The following is a 12658-nucleotide window of genomic DNA, read 5'->3' as shown; positions in this document are numbered from 1 at the left end:
AGCAGCTTTCTTTCTGCCTATTGGAAGACACAGGGACTTCAAAATACTTTTTGGTTTATAATATCTGCCTATTTACCTGCCAGTTTTTAAGAAAGAACAGACAAATAAAAGAAAATGACTGTCCAGAGTATTCTGAACATGACAACATTTTCTACTTTCTCAGTTTTATGCATGGACTGTCCTGCTAGATGTGAACAAATGCCACATGGGAATGACAGGTGCTCAGAAAGTACGCTCTTTCTGGGAATGTAACAGACTTAAAGAGCTCAATCTGTTTAGCTTATCAAAAAGAAGACTGAGAGATGATTTGATTACAGAATAAAAGTACCCTCATGGGGAGAAAATACCAAAGAGCTCTTTTGTGCAGCAAAGAAAAGACTTTGCAAGAATCGGTGTTGGGAGTGAAAAGCAGATGAATTCACATTGGAAATAAAACACCATTTTTTGAAAGCAAGTCTGCCTGAGCATTGGAGCAAAGTTCTAATGGGAGGCTGGAGCTGTAACCTCCATTTCAGCAGGTTTCTTTGCTATATATGCTTTAGCAGGTGGGCAGAATAAGGGAAAAGGTGTGCAATGTAACAGCGATAGTATGTAGGAACTTACTTCAAGGTTTAAAGGTGGTGTATAAAGCTGACCCAAATTCTGCTTACAAACTACAATTTTAATATTCTCAATCTCTGAGCCTGAGTAACCATTGAGTAACCGTCTATGATCTCCCCTACTCAACTGTGACTTTGGGGAGCCTCAGATCAGTCAGTCGTACCTCCTTGTTGATCCAGTTGGCACAGTGGCATGTCCTGATGCTCAGACTGTGACCAACATGATTCACATGCTCCAAAACATATTGCTTTGTGGATGAGGCACTTGTGTCAGTGTTGTTCTAGCAGCCACTGTTTGTACATTGATCTGGAACGTGCACAGGAAGTAAGACATCCTCATTCTGAGACTAAGAAGGTGGGGACTACACTCTTTGGGGGACTATGACACTTTGTGTCATAAACATCACAAAACCAGGGCAGGACCATAGTCAAAGCCTGGCAGGGCCTAAGAAAGAAACAGTCTGACTCTTTGGCCTGTGAATGGTGGGAGAAGTTACAATTATTTTTTCCTAATATGCTTTTAGAAATTGTGCCACTGAATCTTTAACACAGAAATGTGAAAGCATTTCCCAGAAGAGTGACTTGGAATTCTCACTCCGTCTCAAGTGCAATCATTCAAATACCTACACGAAGCATGAAAACTCAGTGTATATCTATAAGAAGGATACTCATTAGTTGAAAGTTATGCAGGTTAATTTTGTTGTGAAAAACATTTCTTATAAAACCGGAGTGCAACAGTTACATGTGGCAATTTTCTCTGTACAGTAGTGCATAGTGCCTCACAGAGAGGAAAAATCTTCACAAATCTGTATTAGATTTCTTGGTATGACTTAGAAGGAGAGGGGTAATTGGCACAATTATATCTAATATTGCTATTGTTTTCTGGGACTGAAATTATAACATATTGTCAGACACTGGGCATGTTTGGCTTCATGTTCTCTTCCATTCAGTTAATCAATAAAAAGGACTGTGAGGACAATTTCCAAGTGAAAGAGATTGTGTTGTACTTTCCCAGTGAAATGCATCAGATAGGGGTGGGGAGGAGGGTGGCAGTAGCACTGATACAGAGAGAAATGGATGTGTTCAGCTTTGGGTAAACTGACAAGAAAATAGGAGGAAATGAGAAGAATGAATCAAAAATGACTCAGCTACCTTAACTGTTCTTTAAATGAGATAAGCTTCATCCTCTGTTGAAAATGAAGTTGACTAAGCCTCTCCAACTACCAAATCCCACTATATCTACTAATACATGTGTGGTGATTCTTACCTCAAAATCATATACCCTCTCAGGGATATTCTGGCTAATGAAATCAGATTTCTCAGGTTAATCAGGCTCACAATGACAGTACTGCATTTTCTTTTCTCTGTATCTCAGCCACAACCAAAAAATGGGGTGAAAAGATAGGGATCAGGCTAGTAAGCTGCATCATTGATCAGATAACATGTGTGTGTGATTAATCAGGCACATACAACACGCCTATATTAGTACAATGAGCCATGTGTTACTGCAGGTGGTGATAGGGAAAATTTTCAATGCATTGACAATTTGAATCCCATCTGAAGAGAGACAAGGTGCAACAAGGGATAGGTGACAGGGGAATCTTTTAGGAGATTTAAATTGCCACAAGGAAACACAAACAATGGACTTTTACTTGTTGGTTTACACATCTGACTGACATAATGAGAAAGTATGTAGATATAATCCTTTGAGTTGCATGAATGTGCATGTATATCTCTCTGTATCGTGATGGAAAGGATCCAAGTTCAGGACAAGAGTGTGTTTTAAACATAACAAACCAAGAAGCATGTCAAATCTCAGAATGTAACTGGAAGATTTCTCCAAGAATGCGTATGCAAGAAACTGATTATAAAGGAAAGCACACTGAAGGCTAGTCTACTTTCTTTGAAACAGATTCCTTATGCAAAATCCTGATGAGAAAAGAATCAGTTGTATACCGGTCCATTACTTTTTCTAGGACAGACATACTCTCCTACAGAAACTTATCAGACTCATAACTCTTTGATATTCATCTGACTTCTTCATGGATGCCTACAATAGGTACATTAAAGTCCGAGATAGGCACCTAGATTTTGTACCTTCTCAGCAGAGAGAAATAAACACTTATAAGACACAAGCCATCTCCTCCTAAGTGAGAATAGTGGTTATGGGAACCTACCAAGACTAATTGCAGGACTACATTGTCTTCCAGACTTAAGACAGCTTTGAACGTACGCAAGACTTCAAGGTAAAGTTGGGCCATGTAGCATAAAGCCAGTAGTATTCCCGGAGTGTATCTACTACAGAACTCCCAGCTTGAAGACCTAGAGTGTAGCCATTGCTTTTAGTGGCTCATATGTCATTGAGGAGTCAGTCTGAGATGAGAAAACTGCAGCTGGGATAGGAAAGAGAATTACATGAAGCTCCCTAATGCAGTCATCTCTGAGGTTAATTATATACAGGGCTTCTTTATGGGTTTGTAATGGTTAACACAGAGGTACACCAGGTGCTTGTAGAGCACTTGGGAGCCTCTGTTGGCACTGTGACAGGCTGTACTGAGAGAACATTAAGATGTCTGGTCTGCTTGAGGGTTGATGTCCTATCTGCAAATGGAGATGATAGGAACTTTCTGCTGGTTATTTCATACATCCCACCTGTGTAGGTCACTCCCAGGCTACCTATCCACTTCAGTTTTCTATTAAGCTTTGCTTAGGATACAGCTGAGTGGATCACCACTACTGCTTCAGGCTGACCTCCCAAATACCACTTGCATGATTGAAACCTGTTATTGCCCCACAGCTTGAGGCTACAAAGGAGTCATTACAATCAATGTACAGAAGAGAGTCCTAGAGAGAGTCCTTCAGAGACCAGCCTGGCTGTGAACCCTCACGGAAAAGAAAGAAAATCATCTGGGAAAAAGACACAGGAAAAAGACAAAGAACACTATCTACCTCACAATACTAAGGAAGTTGTGCGGCCACTCCCTCCCTCCCAAACCTTCCTTTGCACATGACAGTTTAAGTTGAAGCTGAGCACATGAATACCATTATCCAAGGCCAACATTTCTAGTAGGAGACCTTCACTAGTCCAGATAAGACTCTGTTTCAAGGAAACATTATCTGGACTCATGGTGATCCAGAGATCCATGTCTGCCCATGTTTGGAGGGACTGCTTTAGCTTTCAAGGGTGTCCCATATGCTGTTTATGCTATCTCCTTATTATGGATTCTTCACTGCAGTGTTTTTCTTCAGCAGGGCCAACCTTTTAATTCAGGTGGGGAGGATTAGAAGGAAAATGCCTGTATTTTCTCCTCAGGAACCTTACAATCTAGTCTTAGAATAGAGCATAGGTTCTATAGATGATTATGACATCAGCAAACAAACACAACTTCAAGATTCCATTAACATGGAAAAGCTATTCATCTGCATGGCAGTACAGCTACACTCACAGGGCCTCAGCAAAACATTATGTACCACTGCCAGTAACTCAGACTGATTTTTTTTTCTCCAAATCACCACATGAAAGATCAGAATTCAATAATGCCTGTCATTAATACCCTGTGATTGAACTAAGATACCTGAGAAGAGAATGGAAAGGAAGATAGATAACAGTGGAAACAATTAGGAAAAAAAAAGTGAGAAGTATGGCAAGACTACAATAAAAACCAAGAAATGGTCTTAGCAGATGTGTTTCTGATGTAATTTTGAGTCTAGAAATGTCCGAGTTCCCTCAGTGAAAGATTTTTTTTCCCGAGAAGTGGTTCTGCTGACAGAAGCAGGATGCACTTTGCTCAAGCTTCTCATCTGTGTATTCAAACACTATTTCAGACAACCATTACAGTTCACTGAATGCAGCTAGTAAGGCAGCTTGCACAACTGGAGGAAAACCCACATAAAAACTTAAGAGGCATATTTTAACAAACATGGGTGGTGTAAGAAGGCACAAATGGACAAAGAGACAAATATCATCAAGTCTGAGTAATTCTCAGCACTGGTATTCTGAATTTCTATATTTTGGGAAGGATATGCACTCAGCTCCAGCAGAGTCCTCTGTCTATAGGGTTCAAAGAGAGTTAATAAACTTGGCATGTTTCTGGGCCAAATATCAAATAATGGGAAAGGATAGAAACAACAAAAATATTGCAGCCAGAAGTGGATACACCAGGACAAAGACTTTAGGGAAATTATCCACTCTACCCCATTTTTTTTCTAGAAGTAACACTCAACTAAAATCTGTCTGCATTTTTTTCCTGCAAGTAGAGCTATTAAAAGTAAAATTACATAAAAAAATATCAAAGATTTTTTGTATGTTTGAATTCAAAGAAAAAAGTCTAACCACACCATTATTTGCTGAAATTCCATTTAAAATAAGTCCAGTCTAGGGTCTTATTCTATGTTTTTTAGATAAGGTAGCTTCTACCTAGAACACAGAAAGCTTTTGGTCCCTCAGTGAATTGATAACAGAGCTACTATATATACACCTCAATATCCCTAAAAGACTTTAAAACCTTTCCATAATTTAACTTTTTATTCCTGTTGCTAGTCTTGATCAATTTTCCTTTGAAGAAGTACTTGCAAAACACTCTAGAGATTCAAAAACCACTCTAATTATGTTACAGTAATCTTCAATACATGAATTCAAACAGAATGGAGACTCCCTAGTCAAAGAATGATAATGAAGTTATCTCCTTGACTTTTTTGTTTTATTTTATTGTCTTATCATATTGATTGCCTTAATTACAAACTACAAAGGGAGTAAATAGAAACAAAGTTTTTTCATTCCCATTGTTCTCAATGCAGGAAAAAAAATAAAAGAAAAAAAAATAAATTAAACAATGAGTTTTCAATACGCAAAACAGATTGAAGGCATAGAATGTGACCTGTTCTTTTGTGCCCCAGCATCAATGGACTTGTATTGATAGGGGGCATCAAGATCAAAAATCATGGATGGAATTAAAATCATTCCAGTTATCTTTCTATGTGTAGTTTAAGAAGTTAGCACATGTTAACTCAGTGTTGTAAAGCACTAACTTGCGTGGTGGTAGGGAATATTTCCTGCAACCATCAGCTGAGGGATAGACCTACAGAAGGAATCTGACTGCAGCTCCCATAGAAGGGGTTTGGAAAATACTTATGTCTGTGCTCATTCCTGTGATTTCTGAACTTTCCAGCTCCTTCCTGACACCTGTTACAATGTCACTGTTAGTATGTCTCTCTCCTGGTAGAGAAAAGGGATGTAGGACAGGCACTTCACTGGCTCAAGAGAAAACTAACAGTACCCAAATGACATGTATAGCTCTACTTGTAGGACAGGGTTTCGTCAAAATTTTCCGAGTGATTCTGAGAGAAATAGTAAAGCCTGTCTACTCTTTTTAAATACCCAGTGTGGACATGGAGATCCTCTGAGATCCTTGAACACCTGCTCTGTGTGATACAAGACATTGGTCACCACAGATGTATGTAAAGAGATGTGACCGAGAACCCATAACCCTTAAAAAATGAATACCAAATGAATACCAGAAAACACCATTTCAGGTATGAGAAAACTAATTTCAACCTGTTCTTCAGTTAAACTTCCCATCTGAGGCTTTCTTTTAAGATTAAGATTTGAATACTCCTTAAAAAATGCAAGAGAAGCTCCATCAAATAAAGCAACATCATTCAGTACTTTTGCATAGAAAACAGGTGGAAATTAATGGATTTGTCAGAACTAAACAGACCAGGCTCATAACTTTCCTAATCTCAGGGAAGAAACTAAATTTTTACCACAAATCATAATCATCATGTGTGTTTTGATAATTTGGCATCATATTGGAGCTGAGTCACTGGAAACAGAATCTTTCCTCTCCTGAAAATTTTATGAATGTTTCACGGAACTGATGTTAAATTTTGCAGGTTTTGCAATGGAAGTTGGTATTAGGTAGCAAAGCAGCAAAATGAATTTATATGTGCCAGAGATATGAGAGCAATACAAGAGATTCTGGAAGCTTACCAGAGGAAAGAAAGCAAGTCTACTCATAAATAAGGAAGACATGAAATTAATAACATCTCAAAAGTGACTCAGATAACTTACAGTGGTATCAAGCCTGTCATCAGTAAGAATATACATCAAAAAGGCTGTTATATTAGGAACGGAGAAAAACTACTCAAATACCTTGGAAAATATGAATGCATACAATCCAGCTGGTCTTGATCATATCTTAGGGCAATCACCTCCCAGAGTTACATAAGCTGTAGACCTCATCTACACCTGAAAGTAACAAAAATAAAATTGATGATCTGGCCCCATAATTGAACATGATTGAATTACTGCCGGTAAGCAAGTTACGGTGTGCCAGCTGAGCCATGGTAACTGGCTGCATGTGCTATCAACAAAGAAATGTCTGTTCACTTTCACTAACAATATAAAACCAATCCACAGAAACCAAAGCAAAACCAAAAATAAATAAACAAACAAACAAAAAAACAAAACACAGGTGCTCTTATTCCAGTTTAAGAGTGGTATATTTCATTTTGACATAAGTAGATACACAATTTGTCTTAGGTAAACTAAATTGTTGATATAAATTGAGAGGAATAAAAAGTGAAGGTAAGATAGAGGTAACTTGCTCAACAATTGGACAAAAGTCAATACTATATAGTGACCTTCAGATGAGGAAGGAGTACCCTTTGGCAATACTCTGAAAATAGATATTTTAGGTATTAAATGAAGGAAAATAATCTCATATAAGAAAAAGCACACAGGGCTGGATTCTTCCACATTTAGTTCATGAAAAGATTTCTGTTTTCAAAGTGGTCTCCCTGATTTTTACTTAGCATTTTGTGGCATAAAACATTCTTTCAGAGTCAGTGAATGAGCCAGAATGTGGCTGCAGTGAACCCCATTCTCAACAATATATCAACAGTTGAAGAACAAATTGGCCAGCAAAATTATTTTCTTAGAAATGCTAAGATGAAAATAAAGAGCGCAACAGATATCTGTTAAATTAGCTAAGTATTCAGCATCAAATTTCACAAGGTATTATCTGGAAAGAAAAGGGGAAAAAAAAGTTTAAATGTCCCTGGATAGAAGCTATCTTCTAGAAGCCTGGAAATAAGTGATAAATGCCAGAATGCATTTTAGAAACACTGTATTTGTACACTACTGATGTTAGTCAAGTTTCTCTTAAAAGCCATATTGATGAGCAAGTAAACAGCATATTATTGAAAACCTGCAGATCATGCTACACAGAGATATGTATTACCGTAACCAGATCAAGTACTAGCTTACATAAAGTGCTGAGATAGAACAAAAGGGATTTAGAGAGATTTAAAAGACAGATTCTCTGGAAGACTACTACTTCTAATCTAACACACATTCAAAATGAAAAGAAGAAAAAGCAGAGGCAACAATGCTGAAAGGTAGAGAGAGATGACAGAAAACAATATGCATGCATTTGAAATGTGAGACTACAGCCAAAATGCTGGTGTAAATTAATGCTCTATATACAAGTACTTGGTGAACAGAACAGGAGAACGGTTGGCTCTGTGCTCTTGTGTTATCTTGGAGAAATCAAACCCAACTCATTCATCCCAAGAACAGAAGGATGCCAATAAGTTTTAGAAAGCAGAACACAGGTTGTGAGATTTAAGGATTTAAGAGTGTTTGAGTTATATCATTTAATGAAACAGTGACAAACCAGGGAAGAGATGTAAAGAAGGGTAACAAATGACAACAGTTAGAAACCTAAAAGGTTGTAGAAACATAAAGAAGGTAAATGTAGCTAAGGAATGGAAAAAAAAAAAAAAAAAAGATTAGGCACTAGGAATATAAAATGGCAAATGAGCTTTTTATTTCTTTTATTTTTAGCTTCTGGAATAATCTGTTGGTAGTCAAAGTTCTTTGGCTTGTTGTTTTCCAGACTGGAGGCCAGACTCATCAGAACATTGCTGGTATGAGCCATGTATTGGCAGTGATCAGGTTAATGGGATCTAACAAATCTTCATTTTTCCATTAATTTTGCACAGAGTTTTTCTTATTCTATACTAAAGTTTTCTCATAGCACTAGTTATGAGATATATAAAATGAAAAAAACTGCTGTTGTTTTTTTCTGTATAACCATGGTTCTGTGAATATACATTGCATGATCTGTAGAGCTTTTCCCTCATGGGAGAATGGTGTTTCCAGTTGGTTGCATAAAGTTAGGTTCTTTCTATTTTACTTGCCAGCAGGTTTAGAAGGCTAAATGTTCCAAATCCACATTTCATTAGTTTTTCCTTCTTCAGCAGCTCTTTCAGGTTCTCAAACCACCATCTTTTGTACCTTATGCAGAAACTGTAGTTTCGCCATAGTAGAGATTTTGTAACTAAGATCTATTTTCTCCAGAATTCTTTTTTTCCAGAATTCAACCAATTTGTCTGAAATTTTATATACACATTTTACTAGCAGACCAGACTTTAAAAATAGTTCTAGAGGAAGTCAGCCAAGTTATTTAGTAGTACTTGCAGTGTGCAAACAAAATGAATGAATGAATGAATAAATAAATAAATAAATAAAGATCAGGACTGCACTGTGAAAAAAAAAAAAAAAAGGACTATAAGAACTATTGTAACTCCAAAATAACAAGGAATAACCCTAAAGTCTGATTGAATAACCCTAAAGTCTAAGCAAGGTCTGGTGCCTCTGGCAGTGTTGAAGTAGTTGAGAAGTCATTATTCAAAGTTAAATAGTCCAGATTTTATGAATGTGTCTCAGTGAAACGGGTTAGGAATGATGTCATTTTGTGCTGTGCATTATGGTCACTCTCAGAAAGGTAGTGCAGTCATGAAGGTTGAGGGCAGGTCCTCCAGACCACTCTTGTCTAAAACCAAGAGACTTTTTAGCTTCTTAGTTGAATGTAAATTTTGTCATTTCCCACTGCAAAAATGAAAAGAAATATGCTTTAAGGTTTCTCACAGAGTAAAATGACATTTTAAAATTATTCTGTTTTTTTTTCTTCATGCAACGTCTTTTTACTACTGCTTTATATTATTGAAGTTGCGGGGGGGAGGGGGGGGGGTTGTTACTTGGGATACCATGGTATCCCAACGGTATCCCAAGTCACCATAGCTGCTACATTTAGCCAGTGGGATTGCTCTCCAGGCTCTGTTGACTGCATTTACTGCTTTGGGAGCTTAGACATTTGATGCACTTCCTGAAATCTGAATTTAGGTGTCTTAACCTGGAAGTGAATGCCACCTACAGGGCAGGATCCTGATGTCTAATCTTAGGCACCTTGTGCCACTTGAGCTGTTGTGGTATATCTAAGGCATCTTCATGGGGCAGACAGGGATGATTAAAAAATCAGACAGGCAACTCAGACCACAGTGGACGGATGACTGAGGATCAAGTGAGAGCTCTAAGACATCTTGCATGTCACTAGGTATCTATATTTAGTCAACTGAGTTGCACCCCATGTGTCTTTGATACCTGAAGCTTTTATTTTTATTTATTTATTTTTATCTTCATCTTCCCTTATACTCAACAATAGATATCAGACAAAGTGGATTCACTTTAGTTGTCCACATGTAGGTGTCCAATGTTTGAGATTACTAGACTGTCCAACCTGGCCTGAGCTGCCGCTCCAGTAGGAAACAGTTCTCCATGTAGTTGTCTTAGATATTTTGGCTTACCTCAGATATCAAAGGTAGCCTATATACCATTGACTGAATGAAATCATCCTGGAGTGTATTTCATCTTTTTCTAAGGTAGGGGTCAAAAACAAACTAGACAATTTACAGTTCAACACTTCCTGGTTCCTCATACTTGACTGTCAGGGGATTTTTCATCTACTCTAGTCATCTAACATCTGTTTTATGAGATGAATCCCACTTGGAGTGGCAGACAAAACTTAGTTGCTGCTGCTATTATATATTAAAATAATGTGTTTATTTTTCAGTTGTGGCAGACATTCTCCAGGTGAGAGTTTGTAATGTGTAATGGAAAATGCAAGATCAATGACACCACAAATTGATATAACAAGTTAAAAAATCACAAAATGCAATATATAATAAGTCAAAACTAATATTTAGTATTTTTAAATCTGCAAATTTTCCAAAATAAAAACATCAAAGGTTGTTTTTGTTTTGTTTGTTTCTTTTTTTTTCTTGATAACTTTTGCAAAATTGTGAATAATTTGAAGACGTATTTTTGACAGCTCCATATTTTGAAGGAAGTACAAGTAAAATTATGCAATGCAAAAGAACTATGAATATAGCATTCTTGTTATCTCCCCAGCCTCACATACATACATATATATATATATATATATATATATCTTTGTGACTCAGAGGCTGGTGCCAACACAGAAATTTTGTGGGTTTTTTTTTGACCATGGGGTGCTTTACTTGGCACCCAGCCTGGTGGCTGCAGATGGATCCCACCTATCTCTAAAGGGAAAACAGATCCTAGCCCAGGAGCTGGCAGGGCTCATTGAGAGGGCTTTGAACTAGGTAAAAAGGGGACCGGGGCTGAAGTAAAACTTGTTGGAGGTGTGCCAGGGGGAACAATGGCTAGGCTAGAGGAGAAGGCAATGGCCCAACTGAAGTGCATCTGCACTAATGCACACAACATGGGTAACAAACAAGAGGAGCTGGAAGCCATCGTGCAGCAGGCAGGCTATGACTTGGTTGCCATCATGGAAATGTGGTGGGACCACTCTCATGACTGAAGTGCTGCAATGCCTGGCTACAGGCTCTTCAGAAGGGACAGGCAGCATAGAAGGGGTGGTGGTTTGGCTCTCTATATCAGAGAGTGTTTTGATGTCATGGAACTTGAGGCTGGGACTGATAAGGTTGAGTCCCTATAGATTAGGATCAGCAGGAAGGCCAATAAGGCAAGCATCCTGGTGAGGGTCTGTTATAGGCTGCCAAACCAGGATGAGGAGACGGATGAGGAATTCTATGGGCAGCTGGCACAAGTTGTGAAATTGTCAGTGCTCCTTCTCATGGGGGACTTCAACTTCCCTGACATATCTTGGAAGCACAACTCGTCCCAGAGAAAGCAGTCTAGAAGGTTTCTGGAGAGCATGGAAGAAAACTTCTTGATGCAGCTGGTTAGTGAGTCTACCCAGGGAGATGCCCTGCTAGACCTGCTGTTCACAAACAGAAGGACTGGTGGGAGATGTGGTGGTTGGGAGCTGTCTTGGGCAGAATGACTATGAGATGGTACAATTCTCCATTCTTGGCAAAGTCAGGAGGGGGATCAGTAAAACCTCAGTCTTGGACTTCCATAGGGCTGACTTTGGGTTGTTCAGGAGGGCAGAGGAGTCCAGGAAGGCTGGGCACTCTTCAAGAAGGAAATCTTAATGGCTCAGGAGCGGTCTGTCCCTATGTGCCCAAAGATGAGTTGGTGCAGAAGAAGACTGGCCTGGCTGAACGGAGAGTTGCAGCTTGAGCTTAGGAGAAAAAAGAGGCTTTATAGTCTTTGGAAAAGAGGGTGGGCCACTCAGGAGGAGTATAAGGAGGTTGCGAGGCTGTGCAGGGACAAAATTAGAAAGGCCAAAGCTCATGTGGAGCTCAAACTGGCTACTGCTGTTAAAGATAACAAAAAATGTTTTTATAAATACATTAACACAAAAAGGGGGACTAAGGAGAATCTCCATACTTTACTGGATGCGGGGGGAAACTTAGTTACAAGAGATGAGGAAAAGGCTGAGGCGCTTAATGCCTTCTTTGCCGCAGTCTTTAGCAGCAAGAGCAGTTGTTCTCTGGATACCCAGCACCCTGAGCTGGTGGAAGGGGATGGAGAGCAGAATGTGGCCCTCACTATCCACCAGGAAATGTTTGGCAACCTGCTACAGCTCTTGGATGTACACATGTCGATGGGGCTGGATGGGATTCACCCGAGGGTACTGAGAGAACTGGAAGAGGAGCTGACCAAGCCGCTTTCCATCATTTATCAACAGTCCTGGCTATCAGGGGAGGTCCCAGTCGACTGACGACTAGCAAATGTGTGACGCCCATCTACAAGAAGGGCCAGAGGGTAGACCCAGGGAACTACAGGCCTGTCAGTTTGACCTCAGTGTCAGGGAAGTTCATGGAGC

General features: G+C 39.0%; 1 long non-coding RNA gene across 1 annotated transcript in view; it reads left to right on the top strand.

Moving 5' to 3' along the window:
* The window catches only part of LOC140001474 (uncharacterized), a 55476-nt gene that overhangs the window by 28901 nt on the left and 13917 nt on the right, over positions 1-12658 (top strand). The gene's annotated exons all lie outside the window — the stretch shown is intronic.

The sequence above is a fragment of the Anas platyrhynchos genome, chromosome 1, assembly GCF_047663525.1.
Source record: "Anas platyrhynchos isolate ZD024472 breed Pekin duck chromosome 1, IASCAAS_PekinDuck_T2T, whole genome shotgun sequence".
NCBI lineage: Eukaryota > Metazoa > Chordata > Aves > Anseriformes > Anatidae > Anas > Anas platyrhynchos.
This window is presented reverse-complemented; position numbering and strand designations above follow the sequence as displayed.